We start from the raw sequence: 24,880 nt of genomic DNA, 5'->3' as shown, positions 1-24,880 counted from the left end.
ATTCCAATAAGTCTACAGGAGCTTTTGCTGAACAAATAGGGTGGCCCACTAAGCATCTGGAAATCCTCTAAATTATGGGATGACAATTGGCAGAGTAGATTCATACCTCCGAAGAAGAAACTAGAGCCCTAATGATAGCATTGGATTGATACAGATGTCCAAATGAAGCTTCTGATTCCAAGAGCTGAGTCTTGGATTTTTTAAACTCATGAGATTTTTGACTTTTCTAAAGGAAGTTATGCTTGCTGATAAAAATAGGAAGTCATATTTTGCTAAGGCAGAAAGCACTGTGTCTTATGCTGGATATGATAAGGTTTTCTTTGGAAGTGGGACTAGGCTGGTCGTCATGCCAAGTAAGTTTTAGCCCTTGACTCTTCCCATGGTGGTCCATGCAAGACGGTCTTTCCTGTGCTACCCACCCCCATTAATATGCAGTCTTCAGTGATTATAAAAAGGGAAGTGTACATTTCTTTTCCCCCCATCTGTTTCTAACATATATCCCCCCCTTTTTTTTACTAAGCGAGAGAGATCTCTTAAGTGAGTTTTGCTTAACTTTACAACCTTTCTTGTCACATCTGTTAAGTGCATCGCTGCAGTTATTAACTTAGTAACATGGCTGTTAAGTGAATTTGGCCTCCCCACTGATTTTGTTGATCAGAAGGTCGCAAAAGGTGATCACATGACCCCGGGACACTGCAACGGTCATAAATATGAATCAGTTGCCAAGCGTCCAAATTTTGATCACATGACTATGGGGATGTGTAATGGTCGTTAAGTGTGAAAAACGGTCATAATTCACTTTTTCCAGTGCCATTGAAACTTTGAATGGTCACTAAATGAATTGTTGTAAGTCGGGTGGATTCAGACAGATTATTGATGATTTTTGCTTCCATCTATTTCTAACATATATTCCTTTATCCTATTGTAAGTAGTCTATTACACCTGGATAGATGTGGTAGACTATTTCCATAAGTAGTTCTGTAACTAAGTATTAATTATTGGCCAAATCAGAAAAAAAAAGATTTTCATTGTTCTAAAGAAATTAAACGCACAAAACAATATGAATGGATTCAGATAGTTTATTGATGTTTTTTTTTCTTTCCAGAGAACCTTTGTGTTCTTTGGAAAAGTGGTTAGTAACGTTGAATTACTGGTGGGGAGAATCAGCTATGAGGTCGAACCGAACGAACTGCCAAGATACCCATAGGTTAAAATAGTATCAAATGTCTATGGAGATTCTCAGTCATCCAGGTCACAATTATCCCAAAGATGCTTTTTCACGAGGCAACTGGCCTTTCTTGTCTTCCTTTGAAGACATTTCGCTTCTCATCCAAGAAGCTTCTTCAGCTCTGACTGGATGGTGGGGAATCTAGTCAGAGCTGAAGCAGCTTCTTGGATGAGAAGCGAAACGTCTTCAAAGGAAAACACGAAAGTTCAGTTGCCTCCTGAAAAAGCATCTTTGGAATAGTGTTAAATGTTTAAATTCACACATTTATCACACACACAATGGACATGGAAATAGAATTATGGGAAAACTACAAATTCTACTTTCAGAGGTTCAGTCCATCTATAATATCTGAGTCCATAATATAAGTTCTGTTATCAGCAGGAAAAAAAATATCATGTCATGGTTTGGGAATCTTGGCATTTCTACCCAGTCTTTGTCATATTAAAATCATGTTCCCCCATTACTTTTAATCCTAAAAATCTAAATCTGTAGCTTTTCAAAAAGAAGTTGCAACAGTAATAAAGGATAAAATATTTATAGTTTAGGGTTGACATGGGGGGGGGTCCTTGGTGCTCTCTGAGCTTGCTTGTTTTCTTGCAGACGTTTCATTATCCAAGCTAGGTAACATCATCAATGCTAGTGATGGAGTAGCACTGATGAATAGAATAGAATAGAATTGCTGCAATTGGGTATGTGTAGTTTAATGAAGAGAAGGGTGAGGGGTGACATGATAGCAGTGTTCCAATATCTCAGGGGCTGCCCCAAAGAAGAGAGAGTCAAGCTGTTCTCCAAAGCACCTGAAAGCAGGACAAGAAGCAACGGATGGAAACTAGTCAAGGAGAGAAGCAACCTAGAACTAAGGAGAAACTTCCTGACAGTTAGAACAATTAACCAGTGGAACAACTTGCCTCCAGAGGTGGTGAATGCTCCAACACTGGAGGTTTTTAAGAAGAGACTGGACAGCCATTTGCCTGAAATGGTATAGGGTTTCCTGCCTGAGCAGGGGGTTGGACTATATGACCTCCAAGGTGCCTTCCAACTTATTATTATTATTATTATTATTATTATTATTATTATTATTATTATTATTATTATTATTATTATTATTATTATTATTATTATTATTATTATTATTCAGAACAGAACAGAACAGAATAGAATAGAATAGAATTGGAAGGGACCTTAGAGGTCTTCTAGTCCAGTCCCCTACTCAAGCAGAAGATCCTATTCCATCTCAGACATGTGAATGTCCAGTCTCCTCTTAATAATCTCCACAATCTCTGGTTTGCAAGCTGTTCCACTGGTTGATTGTCCTCACTGTCAGGAAGTTTCTCCTCAATTCCAGGTTGTTTCTCTCTTTGGTCAGTTTCCAAACGTTGTTTCTCGTCCTGCCCTCTGATGCTTTGGTGAACAACCTGGCCCCCTCTGCCTTGTGGCAGCCCCTCAGATACTAGAACACTGCTATCATGTCTCCCCTATTTCTTCTTTTCTTTAGACTAGCCAAACCCAAGTCCCGTATACATTCTTTGTATGTTTTAGTCTCCAGGCCCCTGATCATCTTAGTTGCTCTTCTCTGAATTTTTTTTTTCCAAACTCTCAACATCTTTTTTTGTGATATGGTGACCAAAGTTCACTGCAGTATTTCAGGGGTGGTATTACTAAGGGTTTTTAATGTCTGCTTGAGAACAAGCAAGCTCGGAGAGTACTAAGGACCCTTTAGAAGTTGTAATTGCTGATATAAACAAAAGACATATTTTAGTCAAGGCAGAAAGCACTGTGTCTAGCTTTAGCAACAAGATTTCCTTTGGAAGTGGGACTAGGCTGATCATAATGCCAAGTAAGTTTTCGTTCTTTATTTCTGGTATTGACTTCAGAGCAAGAGGTTCCTTTATAGTTATAATGGCTGTAAGGAAAATCTGAAGCTCTTTCTCTCTATTTCTATTCATTTGCTATGTTTTCCACTTTTGGGTTTCTCTTTGTTTACTTTTTTTGTTTTCTTTCTTTTATTTTGGAGTGGGATTGGTTTAGATTTCCTTTTAAAAACCTTTCATTCTAATATATTTATAGCAACATTTCCTGAATACATTTGTTGGCCCAGTAAGAGTCTGAAAATCCTCTAACTCAGAGTTCCCCAACTTTTCCGGGTTGGTGGCCTGGCGCGATGGAGAGGGGGGGGGAAGAGGGGATGGTTTTGTGCGAGGGGCAGGTGTGAACTCCCGCTGCTTCCGCGAGTGGGACAGCGAGCACTGGTGCCTGCCACTTGCGTGAGTCGGGCTGCACACTCACACGCTAGCCCACCACTCATGCGACCTGGTTGCAAGTAGGCCGTGTCCCGTAGTGAGCTATGGCCCACAGGTTGGGGACCCTTGATCTAACTCATGGAATAGAAAAGGCAGAGAATGGATTCACACCTCTGAAGAAAAAACTGTATTTAACAGCTAAAAACATAAAGGTAAAAGGTAAAGGTTCCCCCGCACATGCGTGCTTGTTGTTTCTAACTCTAGGGGCCGGTGCTCATCTCCGTTTCAAAGCCGAAGAGCCAGCGCTTGTCCGAGGACATCTCCGTGGTCATGTGGCCGGCATGACTAGACGCCAAAGGCGCACGAAACACTGTTACCTTCCCATCATGGTGGTCCCTATTTGTCTACTTGCATTTTTATGTGCTTTCGAACTGCTAGGTTGGCAGAAGCTGGGACGCGTAACAGGCGCTCCCTCTGTTACGCGGCACTCGGGATTCCACCCGCCAAACTGCCGACCTTCTGATCGACAAGCTCAGCATCCTAACCCACTGACACATGTCCAAATGATGCTTCAGATTTCCAGGAGCTGAGTCCTTGACATTTTTAATCCTAAAGTCTAGGGATTTAGCTTTTCTAAAGGAAGCCATAATTCCTTGCAGAATTAGGAAGGCGTATTTTTGCTAAGGCAGAAAGCGCTGTGTCTCTAATCGTGGATACCATGACGTTTTCTTTGGGAAATGGGACTAGGCTGACTGTCATGCCAAGTAAGTTTTAGCCCTTTATTCCTGCCCATCTGGTCTACACAGGTGGGTGTGTGTGTGTCTTTTGTATTAATAATTGCTGTAAAGAAAATCTGAAAGTCCTTTTTTTCCTGTTTCTTTCCTTTCCTTTTTTTTTTTGCACTTTTGGCCTTTTGCTTGTTTTCTTTTTGGTTTTCATTCCTTCCTTCCCTTTATCTTTGTTCCTCTTAGTTTTTCTCTCCTTTAAAAAATAAATAAATTCCTAGTATATTTATAGGGGCTTTTCCTGAACAGATTTTGTAAGCCACCCTGAGCCTTCGGAGAAGGGCGGGATATAAATGGAATTAAAATAAAATAAATAATAAATAAATATAAAATATTTCCCTCTAACTTGTGGAATAGAAAAGGCAGGGAACGGACTTCACAATTGAGGAGGATATTTGTAGCTCAGGGTTGAAAGGAAGGGTCCTTGGTGCTCTCTGAGCTTGGTTGTTTTCTTGCAGACATTTCATTATCCAGTGCTGATGAGGTTACCTAGTTTGGGTAAAGAAATGTCTGCAAGAAAACAACCAACCTCAGAGAGCACCAAGAATCCAGCAATGGATTCACACCTCTGAAGAAGAACCTAGAGCTGAAAGAAAAGTATTTTTTATAATGTCAAATGCCCAAATGATGCTTCAGATTTCCACTAGCTGCATCCTTTGAAACTAAACTGGGTGTTGCTCAAGTAAACCTCAGCTTTTCATTCCCTTTATCCTGCCTTTGTCAAAGTCCACCTTCTCAATATTTGATCTTTGGCTTCTCCACAAAGAGCAGATGAAGCTGATGACTGCTCAGTCCACAAAGTAATCTCCATTCGGTCAATTTTTTTTATTCTATAGCCTTTTAGAGACTTGCTTTTTGCCCAGTATTGAGTGCGTGATAAGAAAGATTCTCGAAATTCTAAATGATGGGAACTGAAAGAGCAGAGTGGGCTAGAACTTTCAAAAGAACATACAGCCCAAACTAAAATATTTTATAGGGAGAGATGTCCAAATGATGCTTCAAGATTTCCAGGACCATAGTCCTTGATATTTAAGCCTGAACTCTAGAGATCTAGTTTTTCAAAAGGATGTTATAATTACGATGCAAATAGGAAGCCGTGTTTTTGTCAAAAGTGAAAGCACTGTGTCTTCCTTTGGCAACTCTAAAGTCATCTTTGGAGGTGGGACTAGGCTGGTTGTAATTCCAAGTAAGTTTTAGCCTTTTTATTTATTTATTTATTTTATTTATTTGATTTATATACCGCCCTTCTCCTGAAGGACTCAGGGCAGTGTACAGGGCAATAAAAATAAGAATACAGGATACAAGATTTAAAGTTAGATGATTGTGCCCAATGTTGTAGGTTAGTTAAAATAATGTTAAAACCCAAACCCATCAGGCCAGGCCGGCTTGTTCGAATAGATAAGTTTTTAGGTCTATGGAGATCCTCAGTCATCAGGTCATGGTTGTTGCAAAGGTAAAACTGGAGAAAAAAGGTCTTTCTCTGCCAAGTCAAACATTTTTGAGGGCATCTCCACTACCTTTCTTTTCAATATTCTCTGCTTTGGGAAGATTTTTATTGAGAAAGGAAACACTATAGATCTATAATAGTTTTAATAAGCTCAGCTTTGAAAGTGGAACTAAACTTGATGTGATTCCGAGTAAGTTCAGCTTCTCATTCCCTTTATCCTTCTCATGTCCTGTCCAATTTACATGTCCACCTTCGCAATATTTAGACTTTGGCTTTTCCACTTTGAGCAGATGAAGCCGATGACTGCTTAGTCCATAAAGCAACCTCCATTCCTAAAAGTCCTTTGTGCTCTGTCGATCAGATTTTGGATATTCAATTTTTCCATGCTGGTTTGTCTTTTTTGAGAGTCACCCTTTGGACAATATTGACTGCAGGATAAGTAAGATTCTTGATGCTCTCTAAATTATGGAAATGTAAAACTGCAGAGTGGGTTCACACTTCCAAAGAACCGACATCTGAAAGGAAAGTATTTTACAGGACTGCATGTCCAAATGATTCTTCAGATTTCCAGTAGCCGTAGACCTTGATATTTTAATGTTAAAGTCTAGAGATTTAGCTTTTCCAAAGGAAGTTATAATTGCTGATAGAACTAGGAAGTCTTGTTTTTGCTAAGACAGCAAGCACTGTGTATAACAACTACAATAAGATCATCTTTGGAAATGGGACTAAGTTGGTCGTAATACCAAGTAAGTTTCAATTGTTTATTATTGCCCTTGTGCTCATCCTAATCACAATTACTATCCATTAATTTTCTTGATGTGTGTGCATCTGCCAACGTATTCATGTAATCATGCACATATGACATAAAAACACATACGTGTGATAAACTGAGAAAAGGTAATCTGTAAAGAATAAGCAGTCAAGATGCCAACAGGTGACGATTGTATTTAGCTTAAATGTGCTTAATGTAGGCATTTATCTCACAACACTGAGAGTGAATTGTATTAAGTTATATAGAAATGGAAAAATTATACATTCTACTTTCAAGGACTGAGTTTAACTATAAAGTCTTGTAATTTTTGTTATCAGCTGGAGAATATTGTGAGAATATTGTTTGGGAATATCATGACATATTTTGGGGATCTTGGCATTTTTTATCCAGTCCTTGTCATGTTAGTCATTTTTTTAATATCAACTACTGTATTGTACCTTTCTCAGATTTGTCATAGGCTCTAATTCTATATTTTAGGTTAGTTTTACCAAACAAGAATGAAACATTTAGCATATTTTTCTATGTATCTCTCCTCCTTGGATTTTTGGATGTTCTGGTTATTTGGAAAGTATTTTCTTTTCTTCTTTCTTTCTGCTAGTTAATGTCCTCCCATAAAGTTATTTATATTTCAGGAGAGAGGGAATTTTGGAGTATCTGGGGAAAAGAGTAGGTTGCAATCTTCCATTCTGTCCTAAAGGTGCTTTTCCAAAAGGCAACTTCTTGGATGAGAAGCAAAATGTTTTCAAGAAAAAAACAACAAGAAAGTCTAGTTGCCTTTTGGAAAAGTACCTTCGGGACAACCATGACCTGAATGATTGAGAATCTCCATGGACAATCTTCCATTCTCTCTTTGAATGCATTCAAACTAATTAACCCAAATATTTTGTTCCAAAGCCCAAATTAAATCTCCTAAAAGATGATATCTGTATCCATAGGAAAAATATCAGAATAGGATTTGGGAATCTTGGTATTTCTGTCCGGTCCTTGCCATATTTCATTTTTTTTTTTTTTAAAAAAAAAATTTCTTTCCATTTCTATTTAGAGATAGGGATAAGGTGAGTAACTTTTTAAAATTTTATTTGGCATGCAGTATTTCATGTCCTTGTGAACGAGGTTCTAATTCCTGATACAAATAGGCATGTTCTTGTTAAGGCAGAAAGCAGTGTGTCTAACGATGGCTACAGGTTTTCCTTTGGAAGTGGGACTAGGCTGGTTGTCATGCCAAGTAAGTTTTTTTTCCCCATTGTATCAGCCCTTTTGCACTTACAATTTTTGAAAAGAAAATTTGAATCTTATTTTTTCTGTTTCTTTTCATTCTTTTTTTTTCCCCTTGCAGTTTTGGCCTTTTCTGTTATTTTCTTTTCTTCCTTCCCAGAGTCTGAAAATAACAGAATAACAAAATAACAGAATTGAAAGGGACCTTGGAGGTCTTCTAGTCCAACCCCCTGCTCAGGCAGGAAACCCTATAACATTTCAGACAAATGTTGTCCAGTCTCTGCTTAAAAACTTTCAGTTTTGGAGCATTCACAACATCTCAAGGCAAGTTGTTCGACTGATTAATTATTCTCACTGTCAGGAAATTACTTCTTACGTTCTAGGTTGGTTATTTCCTTGATTAGTTTCCATCTGTTCCTTCTTGTCCTGCCTTCAGGTGCTTTGGAGAATAGCTTGACTCCCTCTTCTTTGGGGCCACCCCTGAGATATTGGCTTTCCCTATCCACTTATTCATGCTTAATGCATTTCTATCCAGTGGCAAACTCTCAAGGCATTGCACCTATTTCCCAGTTATTCCTCACCTTTAGGAGATTTAAGGCTAAGAATTCAGGGCAAGTTTCAAATGTAAAAAGATGGAAAACGACAGAAATCATTGTCCTGAAATGTCTTTTCTATTCTATTTTTTTAAAATGTATGTACCATTTGGCATATAACATGAAAGAAAAAGAGGAAGAGGGGAAAAGAGAGAGAGAGAGAAAATGAGAGAAAGAAAAAGAAAGAAAGAAAGAAAGAAAGAAAGAAAGAGAGAGAGAGAGAGAGAGAGAAAGAAAGAAAGAAAGAAAGAAAGAAAGAAAGAAAGAAAGAAAGAAAGAAAGAAAAAAGAAATTCTATCAGTTGTCCAAATGTTGACTAATAAGAGATCAAGAATTCCTTTATACTGATAATCTAGGGGGTTTTTTTCCACCACTTTCAGACTATTTGATAAATAGACAGCAGCAAGTTAACCTGGTCATTGTCTGTTTAATTACAAGGCAGGGCTTTTTTTCTCATAGAACTCTCAGAACGGAGTTCTGGCACCTTTTTTGGATGGAACCTTGTAGGGTAGGCAAGGCAGGTTGTATAACATGTGTGAGTTTCGGCACCTTTTTCTTTTACAAAAAAAGCACTGAGTAAAGGGCTCTGAATGCAGTGGGGCTTTCTGACCAATAAGTGAACATACGATTGCAGGATGACATGAAGTCTTGATTCTTTATTTTTACGGAGGCCTTTTCCAAACTGATAAATTGGATGGCCCAGTAAGAAAGAGCCAGGAAATATTTGAAGAGTTTGGAAATTATGGAATGAAAAGGGCAGTGTGGATTCACATTTCTGAATAAGAAAATAAAGTGCAAAGAAAAGTATTTTATATGTATAAGTGCCCAAATGATGCTTCAGATTTCCAGTAGCCACAATCCTTGACATTTTATTCCTGAAGTCTAGACTAGAGACTTAGCGCAGATGATACCACTCTAATGGCAGAAAGTGAAGAAGAACTAAAGAGCCTCTTGTTGCGGGTGAAGAAGGAGAGTGCAAAAGTTGGGTTGAAACTTAACATTAAGAAAACCAAGATCATGGCATCCGGCCCTCTCAATTCCTGGCAAATAGATGGGGAAGAAATGGAGGTAGTGACAGATTTTATTTTCCTGGGTTCCAAGATCACTGCAGATGGAGACTGTAGCCAAGAAATTAAAAGACGCTTGCTCCTCGGGAGGAAAGCCATGGTAAATCTAGACAGCACACTAAAAAGCAGAGACATCACCTTGTCAACAAAAGTGCGTATAGTCAAGGCTATGGTCTTCCCAGTTGCAATGTATGGCAGTGAAAGTTGGACCATAAGAAAGGCTGAGCGCCAAAGAATTGAGGCCTTTGAACTATGGTGCTGGAGAAGACTCCTGCGAGTCCCTTGGATGGCAAGGCGATCAAACCGGTCAGTCCTAGAGGAGATCAGCCCTGACTGCTCTTTAGAAGGCCAGATCCTGAAGCTAAAACTCAAATACTTTGGCCACCTAATGAGAAGGAAGGACTCACTGGAGAAGAGCCTCATGCTGGGAAAGATTGAGGGGAAGAGAAGGGGATGACAGAGAATGAGGTGGCTGGATGGAGTCACTGAAGCAGTAGGCATGAGCTTAAATGAACTCCAGAAGATGGTAGAGGATAGGAAGGCCTGGAGGAACGTTGTCCATAGGGTCGCGATGGGTCAGACATGACTTCACAGCTAACAACAACAGAGACTTAGCTTTTGAAAAGGAAAGCATAATTCTGATGCAATTAGGAAGGGATGTTTTTGTCACGACAGAAAGCACAGTGTCTAACTTTGGCAACAGAAAGGTGATCTTTGGAAGTGGGACTACTGTAGGCTGGTCGTAACGCCAAGTAAGTTTTATCGCTTTATTTTTGCCACTGTGGTCAGCACAAGATGGTCTTTTCCTAATACTGATTTTCATGTGTAGGTATTCATGCAATTACACACATATGACATAAAACACATACGTATGATAAATAAACTGAGAAAAGATAACCAGTAAGGAATGAACATCCAAGATATGAAGAAGTGACAACTGCACTATGCTTACATATGCAGAAAATGTAGACAAAATCGAGAGTGAATACCATTAAATGACTGATATGGAAACGGAGCCGTGGAAATATTACAAAGTCTACTTTCAAGGGTTAAATCCATCTATAACATTGCGTAATTTCTGTTACCAGCAGAAGAATATCATGACAAGGTTTTGAGAATCTTGGCGTTTCTGTCCACACTTTGCCACATTTCAATCTCTCCACAATCCTTTGGGGAGATAATTACAAGGGATAGTGCTGAGTATTTTCATCCTAAAGTCTAGAGATTTAGCTTTTCAAAAGGAAGTTATAATTGCTTAAACAAATAGGACATGTTGTCTATGGAGATTCTCAATCGTCCAGGGTCATGGTGGTGCTTTTCAAAAGGCAATTGGACTACCTTGGTGGGTTTTTTTCCCCCCTTGAAAACATTTCGCTTCTCATCCAAGAAGCATTCAAGAACCTGAAGGCAGGATAACAAGATTCTTTTTAAATGAGAAGTGAAATGTTTTCAAGAAAAAAAACAACCCAAGAAAGTCCACTTGCCTTTTAAAAAGCACTGTTGGGAGGAGGACACGTTATTGTCAAGGCAGGAAGCACTGTGTCTTAACACTGGATACAGTAAGATGATCTTCGGAAGTGGCACTAGGCTGGTCGTAATGCCAAGTAAGTTTCGTCCCTTCATTCCTGCTATTGATGATGATGATGATGATGATAACTTTATTGTCACTTTGAATGTACACCAATCGGCATCCATCAAAATGAAATTTCGTTGCATACAGCTCTCAAAGGGTCACCACCTCCGATATATACTCCTTGTTCGGGGCCCGCTCAAATTTCACATTGTCCATTTTAGTCTCTAGGGAGTGAACGGTGGCAAACAGGACAGATGGAAATGGGGCTCCATGTGGATTAGCCCTCAAATTTTTGCAGTCAGTTCAAGATGGTTCTTTCTTCATTCATCCCACCCCACCTCCCATATTATGAAATGTAGTGGCATCTGGAGGACCATATTTGAAAACAAAATCCAGATTCAGTTCTGGTGTCCAATTCCAGTCGAGGGAAAATGACTTTGATTTGAAAGGTTGGCAGTTCCATATCAACACTCTTGAGCAATCAAATACTATCGATCCAGGTTTGAGTTTACACAACTCCTGAATTATAACCTGGCAAATAATCAAGCAATTGTTCTAACCCCTAATATGCTTGATTCCCAGTAGATAAATTATATTATATCTTTATAAGTTGTTGGGGTGTGAAGATAACTTTTTAATATAAATTTATAGTTGTTCTCCCATTGGGGAAATTCTTTATACACTGTCCCTCTGTGTCTCTCACCTGGGTGATTGTTAATGAAATGAAACTCTGAGTAGTAAACTTTCTCTCTTTCTCTATTGTTCTTCTGTCTTTTCAAGGTTTGGATAGAAGTGAGGATTTTCTACCCTATGTATTTATTAATAAATCTATTCTTTTATTTCAACACAGTGAAGGCCTGTTAGAATTCATTGGTAGATAACTTCACACTTTTCATTCAAGACAACTTTATTAGCTTAGAATTAGCTAGGAGATTGGGATATCCACAGGCCTTAAAATTTTCCCTCTGTTTTGATCATCCATCCAACCAACTACTACTACATACAATCTGCATTCACTGTCTTTCTTGTGTCTGGGAAGTTTTTGACAAGGCTGAAAACACTGTGGGAAAGTAGTGACTGGAAGCAAACATTTGGAAGTGGGACTAGACTAGTTGTAACACCAAGTAAGCCTCTCTCTCTCTCCTTAATAACTAAATTAATTTATTTTACAAATGCAATAAAATGTTTTTGGTTCTTCTTCATACTCCAGCAATCTGGGCCAAATTTGGTCTTGTTCTGTTCAGGGCAGATACATTGGGATGGAGGGAATAGCCAAGACATTGTTAGTTTATAAAGCATTGGTTTCTTTAGTGAATCAGCTGATTGGGAACAGGCTAAAGTTTTTCCCTTCCCTTCCCTTCCCTTCCCTTCCCTTCCCTTCCCTTCCCTTCCCTTCCCTTCCCTTCCCTTCCCTTCCCTCCCTCCTTCCTTCCTTCCTTCCTTCCTCCCTCCCTCCCTCCCTCCCTCCCCTCTTTTTCCCCTTCCCTTCCCTTCCTTTTCATTCCCATCTCCTCCTCCTCCCTCCCTCCCTCCCTCGCTCCCCTCTTTTTTCCCTTCCCTTCCCTTCCTCCTCATTCCCATCTCCTTCCTTCCTTCCCTTTTTAATTTTGGACCCAAGAATAAAAATAATAAGATTCAACAGTTCATAGCCATCAGTCAACATTAGAGCAACTTTCATGTAATAAGTCTTTTCTTGTTGGTTTGCTGTATTTATCTGCCACCATGTTCCATAAGACTCCAGAACTAACTTTAGTTGCCTTCTATGCGTACTGCTCAGTCCACATCTATTTGTATTTTGTTTCCTTCCATTCAATTGAGTCTGAATCTTGGAGACAAGAGACAAATCTCTTTATTTTTTCAGAAGTGGCTTGCCATTGTCTCCTTCCTAGGGCCGAGAGAAAGTGACTGGCCCAAGGTCCCCCAGTTGGCTTGGTGCCCAAGGCAGGACTAGAATTCACAGTCTCCTGATTTCTAACCTGATGCCTTGACCATTACTCCATACTGGGTCTTGCCTGTATGACGAATGACCACAAATAAACTTATTACCAGTTAGAGGTATGGATACCGGTAGCCTGGTAGGTATTATATAAAGTTTGTTAGAATTCAGAAGTCATGTGGGATTCATTTTAACCCTTCTTATTCTTCATTGATCCTTTTAAAATATCAGGAGTGAAAGATAAATCTGTTCTAGAGGTTTTTGTAGGGCTTGGAATCACTGTGCCTCTGGCTATAAAGTAATATTTGGTAAAGGAACCCTTTTAATGGTGAAACCATGTAAGTATCACACCTTATTTTGCTAGTAATATTAGTGGACACAAAAGTCATGGAATGACTTGTTATTCAGAGAAAATAAGAGGAGCAGTTCATATGGGAACTATTATTGTAACTATTATTATCCTATGAGCCTAAATAAATTTTGATTCCATGACTATTTGGATGCTGCAACGATTGTAAGTCAAAAAAATGGTCATAAGTCATTATTTTCAGTGTCGTCGTAACTTTGAAAGAAGTTCAAACTTTGTTTGAATAGGTTTTGACTCCTGGTGACTGCCTGGAATAAGCCTTTGCAGTTTTCTTGTTAATATTTTAGAAATGGTTTGCCATTGCCTGTTTCCAAGGGCTGAGAGAGAGGGACTGGCCCAAGATCATTGAGCCGGCTTTCATGTCCAATGAAAGTTCAGTTCAGTTCAGTTCAAACAGTTCAGAACTAGAACTGTGGGGTCCTTGATGCTCTTTAAACTTGGTTGTTTTCTTGCAAATGTTTCATTGCCCAACATCTTCAGTGTGCTGAATGAATGTCTGCAAGAAAATAAACAAGCTCAGAGAGCAACAAGGACCCCTTATTTCAACCCTGAGCTACAAATACTCTCTTTATCAGAACTAAAATTCACAGTCTTCCTGTTTTTAGACTGGTGCTTTAACCTCTCCTCTGTAAACCTGCAAACCTCTTCCTAAAGGTTGCCATTTTGTAAAGGATAGTTCCATAGTGTTCTGCTGGTAGTGGATGGGGTAAATTTAAATTTGGAAGTGGAACCAAACTAGTAGTTTACCCTGGTAAGTCCACATTTTTTATACATGCCGTATTTAAGGAATACATTTCAGACCCCCCCTGAGGAAATCATGGCTTCATTCATTCTATCTTTTGCCTGTATTAGTAATGGATATAAGCTTAACAAAGAAAGATTCAACCTAGAACTAAGGAGAAATTTCTTATCAGTGAGAACAATTAATCAGTGGAATGGCTTGCCTCCAAAAGTTTTGTGTGATCCATCACTGGAGGTTTTTAAGAAGAGACTGGACAGCCATTTGTCCAATGGAATATGGTCTTCTGTTTGAGCAGGGCATTGGACTAGAAGATCTCCATGGTCCCTTCCAGCTCTGTTATTATATATTTCTGTAATTATAGTTAATTTTACCTTTTAGGAATTTAAATTGCTTAAGTATTACTCTCACACTAAAAAGCAGATTTAAGAGCAACCATAGGTTCTGCCACAGCAGCCAAGAAATACATGGAGCCGGGGTGGGGGGGAAACAGAAATGGTCTGTAGATGATAGATTCATGCACAAATTGAGATGCCTTCTGACCAGATACCTGTCCACCTTTCCTTTTTAAATAAAATAAAATAAATAAATAAATAAATAAACCTTTATTGTCAAAGTACAACATGTGTACATTGAGATTAGCTGAGCCTCCCCCCCTGCTCTCTCCCCCCAACACACAATGACAACAAACCCTCCATCCCACCACACTATGTGAACCACCTACACCACACACCTGTTACCCAACCTGTTCTTTTATTAATTGTTAACTACAGGGTTAAATGTGTCTTGTTGCAGGACAGTTAATATTCTTCTATTTGGTGTCCTTCTGCTAGCCCTTGTCTGACTTCAAAGGTGACTTCCTTATCTTTTCAAAGGTGACTTGCTTACATATATTTTCTTCTCTTGGGACCAATTGTATTGGCCTCCATTTATTTCTCCAAACATTTTTGTTATAGAGACAGGATTTCCCAGAAGTCTTCCATTCAAATAACCTTGCTCAGCTTTGACCGGGTGCTAACTCTACTGAGACTGAATTAATCAAATGCCATTTATACCCTCAGATAGTTAATAGAACATAGAATATCAGAGCTGGAAGGGAACTTGGAGATCTTCTAGTCCAACCCCCAGCTCAAGCAAGAGACTCTGCACCATTTCAGATGAATGGCTGTTCAGTCTCTTCTTAAGAATATAGAATAGAATAACACAGTTAGAAGGGACCAACCACCGGCTTAGGCAGAAAACCCTATACCACTTCAGAAAAAATGGTTGTCCAATCTCTTCCAGTGTTGGAGCATTCACAACTTCGGGAGGCAGGTTGTTCCACTGATTAATTATTCTAACTGTCAGAAAAATTCTTCTTAGTTCTAGGTTGCTTCTCTCCTTGATTAGTTTCCATCCGTTGCTTCTTGTCCTGCCTTCGGGTGCTTTGGAGAATAGCTTGACTCCCACTTCTTTGTGGCAACCCCTGACATATTGAAACACTGCCATCATGTCCCCCCTCGTCCTTCTCTTCCTTAAACTAGACATACCCAATTCCGGCATCCATTCTTTATATGTTTTAGCCTCCAGTCCCCTGATCATCTTTGTTGCTCTTCTCTGCACTCTTTCTAGAGATTTGACCCCCCCCTCTTCTGTGGCAGCCCCTTAGACATTGGAACACCGCTATCATACATAATAATATTCCTTTCTTTTACATTAAAAAATTACTAGTGACTTTTGAAATTACATTGAAAGTGCTTTCAAGCTCCTTGGGGGGCCATCAAAAGCTTTAGATTAGAGACTTCTAAACTTATTATTAAGGGACGCGGTGGCTCAGTGGGTTAGAACGCTGAGCTTGTCGATCAGAAGGTCGGCAGTTTGGCGGGTTGAATCCCGAGTGCCGCGTAACAGAGTGAGCGCCTGTTACTCATCCCAGCTTCTGCCAACCTAGCAGTTCGAAAGCACATAAAAATGCAAGTAGAAAAATAGGGACCACTGTGGTGTACCTTTAAACTTATTATTGCAGCAAGCATATTCATTGAGTAAAGATAAGCAAAATGATATTTGAAAATTTGAAGGGCAATATTGTAACACAAATGGCAGGCTTTTAGTGTGAAAATATATAAACAGTTGAGGGGAAGACCAAAAGACATTCTGGAGCTCTTCTTACAGGTTGTCATTTTGTAAAGGAAGGTGTCATAGTGTTACACAAGTGGATGGAATATTAAATTTGGAAGTGGCACCAAGCTAGTAGTTCACCCTGGTAAGTCACATCCAGTTACACAGTGTAATGTATATAGACTTTACAGTTGAGGATCTCACTGGAATTTCTTCCTTCTTGTCTTGCCCTCAGGTGCTCTAGAGAATAGATTGACCCCCTCCTCTCTGTGACATTTACTCAAATGTTGGAAAACTGCTACATTTCAGAGGCTGTCACAGAGAGGAAGGGTTCAACCCAGTGGTGGGATTCAACCAATTCGCACCAGTTCAGAAGAACTGGTAGCTAAATTTTTGTTAGCCAGGCCCATAATGGACTTCTGGAAGTGGCATCCACACAGAGAACCATTTGTTCACATATCCCACCACGAGTTCAACCTATTCTACAAACACCTGGAGGCAAGACAAGGCTATTAAATTAACAGAGAGAGGTCCAACATACAATTAAGAAGAAATTTCCTGTCAGTGAGAACAATGAATCAGTGGAACAGCTTGTCTTCAGAAGTTGTGGTTCTTCATCACTGGAGTTTTTTTAAGAAGAGATTGGACAGCCATTTGTCCAGGGGTGGTTGGACTAGAAGACCACCAAGGTCCCTTCCAACTCTGTTATTCTGGGTTTGATCTTTTTGTAGACTGAATGGAGATTTGGGTCCAAACCATGCATATTTCTTTAAGGTCATTACTCTTCAATTAATTCACTAAATGAAGACAACAGCAGGAAATGCAGCAAGACAAGCTATTGCAAGTTCTTAGTCATAAAATGATAGCATCAGATGAAACCCCACAGGGAGGGAGGTGAAAGCTTTGCGGGTTCTTCTCTGAAATTAGTTTTGAATAGTTTTGCAAGCACTTGAAGAAGTTATTAGCTTGTGTTGCAAAGCAAAAAAAAAAGTGCACAAGTCAAAAGAGTATGTGTGTTGAGTTTTTGTGTTTGTGTTTTGTATTTGAACTGTGCATGGCTATTCAATGTAAAGGTAAAGGGACGTGGTGGCTCAGTGGGTTAGGACACTGAGCTTGTCGATCTGAAGGTCAGCAGTTTGGCGGGTCGAATCACGAGTGCCGCATAACAGAGTGAGCGCCTGTTACTCGTCCCAGCTTTTGCCAACCTAGCAGTTTGAAAGCACGTAAAAATGCAAGTAGAAAAATAGGGACCTCTACGGTGGGAAGGTAACAGCGTTCCGTGCGCCTTTGGCATCTAGTCATGCCGGCCATATGACCATGGAGACGTCCTTGGACAAATGTTGGCTCTTCGGCTTTGAAACGGAGATGAGCACCGGCCCCTAGAGTCAGAAACGACTAGCACGCATGTGCGGGGGAACCTTTACCTTTACCTATTCAATGTAAGGTTTCAAAATATAGCATTGTGGCCTTATGTTGGCACACAGGGACCATACAACTTTGGGGCTGGCTGGCCCCATGACTAACTCTCCCCTGCGGCCTATATTAACAACTACTAACCCTCTCCATCTTAGAATTTTTCACTTTTTGAAATTTCATGATGTAACTTTGTAATTTTAAAATGTTTAATATTACATTAATTCTGACTTTGATGTTAATTTTATTAATTGTATTGTACACAGCCCAAAGCCTCTCTCTGAGGGAGATGGGTGGTTAAGAAATAAGAAATGTAAACAAACAAATAAATAAATTTCCCCCAAGGCTCTCCTTTGGCCAGGACAATGAAAGAATGACAAAGAGTCAGAATTTGAACAGTTTTAACAAAATAAAGAAGTGGGGAGAAGAAAGAATTTAGGCTACTGAGTTTCACAACAGTTGATGTCTCAGGAGGCTGATACAGTAAATGGCAAGAATAGTTTAAAAACTAAAGAAGGAAAAACGAAAACATTTCTTGGGATTTCAGGTATCGACATGTCTGAAAGGTGGATCCTTGCTAAACTCATTAGGGAACTCCTTAAATTCCAGAGAATATTGACAAGGCTACTTGGGCAGGCTGAATTTCAAAGAAAACAAGTCCATATCATCCTTGAGCAGGGATGCAGTGGCTCGGTGGGTTAGGACGGTGAGCTTGTCGATCAGATAGTCGACAGTTTGGTGGGTTGAATCCCGAGTGCCACATAACAGAGTGAGCGCCTGTTCCTCGTCCCAGCTTTTGCCAACCTAGCAGTTCGAAAGCACGTAAAAATGCAAGTAGAAAAATAGGAACCACTACGGTGGGAAGGTAACAGCCTTCCGTGCGCCTTTGGCGTCTCGTCATGCCGGCCACATGACCACGGAGACGTCCTTGGACAAGCGCTGGCTCTTCGGCTTTGAAACAGAGATGAGCACCGGCCCCTAGAGTCAGAAACGACTAGCACGCATGTGCAGGGGAAACTATACCTTTACCTTTACCTTATCATCCTTGAGTATCTGGAATTTACCTGTTGGTTCTTTAGATCCAGATCTATCTACCTGATTCTAGATTTTCCAAAACACCTTACTCTATCCTCCTCCTGTTGTTGTTAGTTGCGAAGTCGTGTCCGACCCATCACGACCCCATAGACAACATTCCTCCAGAATACAGCTGGGACTTTAGAGATCTTCAATCCTCCTTTTAGGCAAGATGAAACATTAACCGTCTTAAGTACCAGCTTTGAGGTCCCAGAATTTTCTCAGTTTTGTTCAGGCTGAGAAGCTTAGTCAGCCTGATTAGTACTTGAAAAGGAGGCCAGTAGATACATGCTAGAATGGGAGGTTAAATTGAGTTCTTAACAACTTAAGAACACAGTCACCCAAAGCGTTGGGGTTCACTCCTGGATCTTGTCCAGAGGTCCACCAAACTGAAATACATAATCTAACAGAAAGGTGAGGGAGGAGAGTTAAAAACTACACAGAAGAAGCCGTTAACTGTTTTTAGTTTAATTTCCCTGAATTGTGATCAGATGACTCTGTTGATGCTGCAGCCATTTATAAGTGGGAGGACCGGTTGTAAATTACATTTTTTTCAGTGCCATTGTAACATCCTATGGTTGCTAAATAAAGAGTTGTAAATCTAGGACAACTTGTGTTTCCCAAGATTTTCAGATCTCAGCTCATGTTTCTGAGCAATGTCTGTTTTTATTGTAGATCTGATTGATTCAGAACCTTCTGTCTACCAGCTGAAGTCCAAAAATGAACAAAGCAATGTGGCCGCTTGCCTCATTACTGATTATTCACCTAATCCCATCGATGTGAAGACTAATAGAAATTCAAATTCAAAGTCATCCAGTGGCTCTGCTGTGGTCGTAAAAGATGGGAACAATAAAGAATCAGCCAGCCTTGGGGTTGTCATATGGGACAAGAATGATGACCAGTTTCATTGCTCTGCTACTTACAAAGGCACCCACTACGAAGCTGAAAACCAAGGTAAATCAATGAAAATATTGGTGTTTGAAAATTGTCTTGTTTTTTATCATAATCAGAAGCATTAATGATTTTTGTTGCTGCTGTTGTTGTTATAGGGGATGATACCTGTTCAGAAAATACACTGTCCGGCACTCCAGCTTTTGAAACAGGTATGTCCACTGTGTGTAAGAGCTCATATTGGGATAACAGAGTTGGAAGGTGTCAGGAAATTGTGCAGCAACTGTTCCACATGAAGTCAGAAACACTGGCATGAACTTGTAACTTTATATAAATAAATAGATTTTACATTCAAATGGACAGCCATCAAGATAGTCAGGAAAATCATGAGGTAAATTCAAACAGCAGTAAAGATAGTCAGGAAAATCATGAAGTAAATTCAAACAGCAGTCAAGAGAGTCAGGAATATCATGAGGTAAATTCAAACAACAGTCAAGATGTTCAGGAAAATCATGAGGTAAATTTAAACAGCAGTCAAGATGGTCAGGAAAATCATGAGGTAAATTCAAACAGCAGACAGAGCTTACAGAAGAAAATGGTGGTGGTGGGGAGAGAAACTCCCCCTTTATACCCCACAGCAACCAATCATAGCATAGATAGCCTCATGCATGAGTCAACACTCTCCAATCAATCAACTACAGCTGTGTGTTTTGGCCCATTGTACACTTAACTGTTCCAGCCACTAAATTTAATATCCTAACATAAGGGACCTTGGAGGTCTTCAAGTCCAACCCCCTGCTCGAACAGGAGACCCTGTACCAATCTAGGTATATTAATGAGATATTAGAAGTTGAAATAAAAACAGAGAGTTGTGTTAAGTCTTCAGTAGGGCTTGGGGGAATCTCACAAAAGTCAAGATGGTAACTGTGAATGCCAGACCCAAGTCCCACCTCTTGTTTACTATGTGTGGCAGGCCCAACACACACAAAAAAGAGCAAGGTTATGTATGGCTGATATTGCAATTTTATTTTAACCCACACTCCTCACTGTGGAATCGTTTTGAACATTCAAGTATATCCTTACTTGAGGGGTCCTTGGTGCTCTCTGAGCTTGCTTGTTTTCTTGCAGAGGTTTCATTACCCTCTCTAGGTAGCATCATCAATGTTGAGATGTTTTGAGACTGAGAGATATAAGAGCCTTGAGCACCTCCGGTCTTACATGTTCAGTTGACTTGGTCCTAAGGGGTCCTTATAGAACCGATAATGGAGGAGGGAAGCCAAAACATGAAAGATATTTGTCTATTCTGCTGTTCCTGGTCAATTCTGCTTGCCCCCAACCTTTGCTTCTTCCTCACATCAGGAAGGTTGGAGCACGTGGCATAAGTAGAGACCCCTAAAGCTTTGACAGTTTCTGAAACCAGCTTGTCAACTTGGTAGGACCTACACCTGTTGACATACTGCCCCACCCCTGGCTAGACCAATATTTTTTGAACTTCATCTCCCAGAATTCCTGAACCAGCCATGCTGGCTCAGGAATTCTGGGAGTTGAACATCACAGATCCTAAAAGAGCCACAATTCCCCACCCCTGGTCTAGGCAAACATCATAAGCAGCCAATCTCAACAGTCACTAGGAAATCTTGATATTTATCTTCTTTTCTTCTTTTTTTCAGATGAAAGGTTGAATCTTCTCTCCCTCACCGTATTGGGACTGAGAATGATATTTTTCAAGAGTGTTGCTCTCAACTTGATACTCACCTACTGGGCATGGTCAAGATGAGGTAAGCAGATTCTTTTAGGACAGGGACCGATCCACTTAATGTCAATGGTTTCGATTTTGTCAACTTAGCCTGGAAGCTTGTCTTATTACAACTGTACCCAAGCCAGAACTGAGAACTCAGCACAGGTAGTCCTCAACTTACAACAATTCATTTAGTGACTGTTCAAAGTTACAACAGCACTAGAAAAAGTGACTTGTGATCGTTTGTCACACATACAACTGTTGCGGCATCCTTATGGTCACGTGATCAAAATTCAGAAGTTTGGCAACTGACTCATGTTTATGACAGTCAGAGTGTCCCAGGGTCATGTGATCACTTTTTGTGAGCTTCTGACAAGCAAAGTCAATGGGGAAGCCAGATTCATTTTACAACTGTGCTACTAACTTGACAACTGCAGTGAATCACTTAAAATGTGGCAAGAGGTTATAAAATGGGGCAAAAATCACTTAACAAATGTCTCACTTAGCAATATAAATTTTGGGCTCAATTGTGGTCATAAATCCAGGAACTACCCATAAAGCATGAAGGATGATGTTCCACAGGGAAGGAGCCACCACAGAAAAGCTTCTTCTTGGTTCTACTAGATCAGACATGTCAAACTCGCAACGTCACGTGATGTTGCGCGACGCATCGGAACTTTTTCCCATTGCCGGCAATGGATGGGCGCGGTTTCCCCATGATGCTCCAGCCCACGGGCCGGCAGTTTGACACCCCTGTACACCCCTTGGGAGAGGGGATTAGAGGATTAGTAATCCATATAATATTGCTAATTAAAGACTTTACAGATTTATTCAAGTGTATGCTTACCCACACATCTATTGCAATAAAGGACAATGAAAGGGAAACACCATTCTTGAGTGAAGGTTATAAAACTAGGCTTGAATTAAATCATTTCTGGACTATAGTGTATGTGTGTTTGTGTTTCCAGTCCTTAGAGCCACGGGCTTAAAAATCATTCAACCAACTTGGGCTCCTATTGACCCTGATTGCTGTACGGCCACACGTAGATTGGCCTTCCCTAAATTTGGACTTTGTAGCTAAATTTGATGGAAGTTAAAATCCATTACAACTGAATGATTGAATGGCTCTCACAAGGCTTTTAGTGGGACCCTTAAATGAAATGTAATTTCATGATGATATAAACCAAGTCTAAATTTCAAGGCATATTGCCCATCGTTAAATATTTGAAAATGGTCTGTGTTTGGGACAAGGGATATCATTCTAATTCTCTCAGGTAACCAGAATTGTCTCTTCCTCTTTGTGTATAGGAATGAGAGAAAAATGGGAGAAACATAACTGGGATGTTGTGGAAGAATCATCTAAGGAGTTCAAGATTTGACTGGACAGAATCATGCTACAAGCTTTCCTGGTTGCCTTCTCAACTTTTTAAAGAAAATGGCTTCACTTTTCAAATGTTTCATGGTACAGCTTTTAAAAACATCTAGGCAGCTTATCAACTCTAATTCTTGCATTGTTGTAAATGTATTATACCATCTTCTGAATATTATCTGTCAAAACATTTATAGTGTAATAAAGATGCATATTTGAATGTATGGCTCATGTTTTATTATTCAGGATGAATGAATGAATCTTTATTGTCAAAGTACAGCCTTGGTGGAGCAGTGGGCTAATGCCTCCTTAAGTAACACCAGCTGCCTGCAATTAGTGCAGGTTCGCATCCCACCAGGCTCAAGGTTGACTCAGCCTTCCATCCTTCCCAGGTAGGTAAAATGAGGACCCAGATTGTTGGGGGCAATAAGCTGACTTTGTAATAATGCCGCTTGGGTGGGGGAAAGCCCTAATAAGCAGGCATATACATAGAATGAAGGCTATTGCTAAGCACATTGGTTTGTGCTTAAATTGTAAGCCGCCTGAGTCTTCGGAGAAGGGCGGGATATAAATGGGATTAAAATTAAAAAAAATGTATACATTGAGATTAGCTGAGCCTCCCTTCGTACTCCCACCCCCCAACTCACAGTGACAACAAACCCTCCATCTTATTACACCATGTGAACTAATTGCACCACACACCAGCCTTGCAAGTCAATTCTGCATAAAGTTTATAAAATTATTTCCCATTCAAAAGCCTAACAGCCCATGGATAAAAGCTGTTTTTCAGCCTGTTGGTGCAGCTGGCTATACTCCTATATCTCCTACCGGATGGTAGGAGAGTAAAGAGATACCGTCCAGGGTGTGAGTCATCCCTGAGAATCTTCCTCACTCTTCCAAGGCAACGAGCCCTGGCGATGTCATCCAGTGGTGTCAGGGAACAGCCCACAATGTCTTGTGCTGTGCTCACTACCCTCTGTAATACTTTCCTATCCGCGGCTGTCAGACCAGCATACCAAACCACAATACCATACGAGAGGACGCTCTCTATAGTAGACCGGTAAAAGAGGGTCATTAGCCATTGTTCTACCCTGTTCTTTCGCAAGACCCTGAGAAAGTGAAGCCTCTGTTGGGCCTTTCTAGCCACCTGGGTTGTATTAACTTTCCAGGTCAGATCTTCGCAGAGGTAGACTCCCAGAAATTTAAAGGAGAAACTCTCTCCACACAGTCCTCCCTGATGTAAAGTGGGGCAGGTTCCTCCTTTTTTCTCCGGAAGTCTAGCACCATCTCTTTTGTCTTGCCGATGTTCAGGTGCAAGTTGTTGTTACTACACCATATGGATAGTTTTTGTACCTCCGCCCTGTATGCTGTCTCATCCCCACCTGTAATAAGACTCACCACAGTCGTATCATCTGCAAACTTAATTATCACAGTGGATGGGTCAGATGATACACAGACATATGTGTATAAAGAGTACAGGTAGGGGCTAAGCACGCAGCCCTGTGGCGAGCCGGTGCAAAGCTTCAGGGGGGTGGACAAAGCAGACCTGACCCTCACTGTTTGTAACCAGTCCCTAAGAAAGTCTTGAATCCAATCGCAGATGGTGGGGGAGAATTTCAAGTCAGTCAGCTTCTCAATGAGAATGCTCGGCAAAATGATCATTGTTACTTCTTCCCCCTTCATCAAAAACAAATAAACTCAGAATGGCTTACAAAGATAACAAAATAGCAGAGTTGGATGGGACCTTGGAGGTCTTCTAGTCCAACCCCCTGCTCAAGCAGGACACCCTACCATTTCAGACAAGTGGCTGTCCAATCTCTTCTTAAAAACCTCCAATGTTGGGGCACCCACAACGCCTGGACACAAGTCACTGATTAATTAGTAATAATATATTATAAGTCTATAATATTCCATAATGTGGTTTACCTTATTTAAATGAGAGAGTCCAGTCTTTATGTTCCTGTGTGCCAACCTACTTATATTGTCTTCGTATTGATGTTCTTCCTTGAAAGCAAAGCCAGAATATTAGAACTCCCACTTTTAAAAGTATAAACTTCTTAGGGTAAGCTTCTTAGAGCTTTTGCGTGCCATAGAATTTTATTTCAGCTTTTCATCTGTGCATCTAAGCACTGGTTTTGCTTTTACAAGAATTACATGCTGGATAATAAATGTTGGCCTTCTGATCTTATTGAGTTCACCATCATTTTTTCTTAAAAAAATAAAGTTCATGTGTTTTTGAACATCTGAAAAGAGGTCAAAGTTACAAAGGCAATTTTTGTAATGCTAACACTTAAAGGTATTCTGGGGTTAAAACAACAGCAAAGGCCCAGAACAGG

General features: G+C 40.2%; 1 gene segment (V, D, J or C); it reads left to right on the top strand.

The window, feature by feature from the left end:
* The window catches only part of LOC308678242 (T-cell receptor alpha chain constant-like), a 97,000-nt gene extending 74,244 nt beyond the window's left edge, over positions 1-22,756 (top strand). Inside the window, exons 2-5 of the C gene segment in view lie at positions 19,222-19,500; positions 19,596-19,649; positions 21,108-21,215; positions 22,484-22,756.
* Positions 22,757-24,880: the final 2,124 nt, after the last annotated feature.

Source organism: Vipera berus (assembly GCF_964194415.1).
Source record: "Vipera berus genome assembly, chromosome: Z".
NCBI lineage: Eukaryota > Metazoa > Chordata > Lepidosauria > Squamata > Viperidae > Vipera > Vipera berus.
This window is presented reverse-complemented; position numbering and strand designations above follow the sequence as displayed.